This window comes from Capsicum annuum, chromosome 4, assembly GCF_002878395.1.
Source record: "Capsicum annuum cultivar UCD-10X-F1 chromosome 4, UCD10Xv1.1, whole genome shotgun sequence".
Lineage (NCBI taxonomy): Eukaryota > Viridiplantae > Streptophyta > Magnoliopsida > Solanales > Solanaceae > Capsicum > Capsicum annuum.
This window is the reverse complement of record NC_061114.1, coordinates 211318451-211321070: the sequence shown is the minus strand read 5'-3', so window position 1 is coordinate 211321070 and position 2620 is coordinate 211318451. Positions and strand designations below refer to the sequence as shown.

The window sequence follows — 2620 nt, the reverse complement described above, 5'->3', positions numbered from 1 at the left end:
TTAGGCACAGAGTTGAAGAAAGAAAGGAGGTTGAAATTTGTGGTCTAAACCAATCCATAGACATTTTTATGGCTACAAATTATCTCATTAAGGGTAAAAATGAGGAATTCAATACTTAAAAAGGGAAAATATGACACATAATTCAGTTAGAGAGTAACCAATAAGAAGGTAACAAACTAACGGTATTTATTTGAGAGCCAATTGTTCAGATAAACAAACCTACCAACCTCAAACCTTTCAACCCTTTATTCTACATTTGTTAAGTCCATCCATAGCCAAGATGAAGAGGAATGGTGAGCCTATAGATACAAGACTAAAATGTTAAATCATAGAACCAAAAATGCAATAAACATAAAATACATAGAGGTACAAGACTGAATCTATAACTCAAATGAATATGAAAGAAATCAACAAGAATGTTGGTTGGAAAGCACATAAAGCATAAACACAATTTTAAACAAGGCAACAAAACCGCTAAATATTCATTCATATTTTGGGGAAAATAAAGGAGACCCAAGACATTAATATATTCAAATTCTATTCTATACATAAATAAGAAAAAAAAACTAAAGTTGCAGCCTTACTTGAAAAGGAAGAGCTGGGAGATAGAGTTTGGGCGAGAGAGAATGAAAAAAATCAAAGCCCTTTCTATTAAACACCCAGCAACCAAATAAACAAACTAATCGTCACAATTCTGAACCGACACATTCCAAAAATTCAACAACACACATCTACAAATTTTTCATTTAATTTTACTATAGTAGTATAGTATAGTTTAATAATCTTCAGAAACTATATAATATATTCCAAAATTAAAAAGAAATGTCAACTAACAGTGACGACGAAGATGGGCTCTTACAGATCGCATTACAGAAATAAGCACAACGCAATATCAATTACCATAACAGTGTTGCTGCAATGGCGAAGAGTGGTAGTAAGAGTGTTAATCAGCAGAGGAAATTTGTGGAGGAGCTATGTTGAGAAAGGGGCGATTTGAAAGAGAATTTTGAGAGAGCTGGGTTTTAATTTTAGGTTTTTATTCTTTTAATTATAATAATAAATATTAAAAGATAATAAATATATTTTTTGACTTTACATTTAATATAGTGACATACAATTATTTTTAATAATAAATACTAATTTAATAAAATTGTAGCGACTTCACGAGGTCGCAATATTTAAAATTTTATTGACTCGCTTTATATTTTATAATTATCTTTTGACGCTAAATTTTTTCGCATTTTATTTTTGACTTCTTAAAATACCTAATATTATGTTGCTGAAATTTTTTATCATTTACCGACTTCATAAGGTCTCTTTATTTAAAAATAAAATAAAAAAATAAATTAAGGGAAAAAGCGACCTCCTGAGGTTTCTTATTTTCTACCCATTTTAAGGTCTCTTTTTTTTCGCTTTTTACAACTTTTTAAGTAGTGATATGTGCAAAGAAGAAAACGAAAAATTAGTAGAAATTCACCTAACAAGTGTACAAGTGTATGAGAAACTCAATAACAGTGGTGCTAATTAATTATATCCCCTTGACCCTTATAGCGGTTGTCCTGTCCTTATTAGTTTTATTAACTTTATGTCCTTTCAAGATTTATTAAAACTTAGACATAACTGAGTGGTGAGTTCCATGTGTCAAATTAAATTTCTTCTGTAATAATGGGAGACACGTAGCTCACTTTATACTTGAGAGATAGTATTAAAGTTTTGTGGTGTTTTCTCTACTTTTTGATCTTTTGTTTGGATGGGACTAGTGTTTATAGAGGTTTCACTACACAATAGGTAATTTTTAAATGAGTCGATTGTCCTTACTTTTTTTCTTTTCAGATATATTACGTGCATGTAATAAAAAAAATTTAAAGAAGTTTATGAGTCAATAAAGTGGGTGAAAATCATGAAGCATGTTTAAATTTTAATGAAGACAAAATATGATGTGAGTTCTTTATTTGATAATATTGCTAGTATTAGAAGATAGCAGGTATGAAATTAGTCAAGATATGCACGAAGTGGCCCGATGGGACATGTGCTTTGACATAATGTTGGAGCTACCAAATGTAAATAAAACATGAAAAAAATGATTGTTCTGCTTCAAATCGTTTCTCTGGGGCAATAATATAGGAGTATTATACAAATAAATAAACAATACATTGATGTGAAAGACATGTTTTAATATTTCTGATCTACAAGCCAATCCAAAATGGTTTTGTTTCTCGTGCTTTTCAATATCTCCATTTTACTCTTCAAATAAGACTAAAATATTTCATTTCCACATCAAAATAAAGTAAGAGACAAATGTAAGAGATTGAGGAAATATAATAAGTATATTTAGAGCATCGATCTTATGCTAGTTAACTAGATAAATAATTAAGTGCTCCACTAATAATCATAATTATCTTGAGGGCATGACTCATCTAAATATCTAATTGTGTTCTTCACGTTAAAAATTATATTAGTTAAATATGGATGTTATAATTCAACCTTTATCACAGAATATATGAGAAAAACGTGATTACTCGAGTAATTGGATAAAAAATATAATCGAGAATAGAAAGGCAACTACTATAAAATATAGAGCTGCCTCTTTATTTGTTCACAGAAATCTCTACTTTCTGAC

At 29.4% G+C, this 2620-nt stretch overlaps 1 long non-coding RNA gene across 1 annotated transcript; it reads right to left on the bottom strand.

Moving 5' to 3' along the window:
* Positions 1–223: 223 nt before the first annotated feature.
* LOC107877243 lies at positions 224–632 on the bottom strand. Its single transcript, XR_001676270.2, has 2 exons — positions 585–632; positions 224–299 (listed from the first exon to the last, which is right to left on the bottom strand). It is a non-coding gene; the product is annotated as an uncharacterized LOC107877243 (long non-coding RNA).
* Positions 633–2620: the final 1988 nt, after the last annotated feature.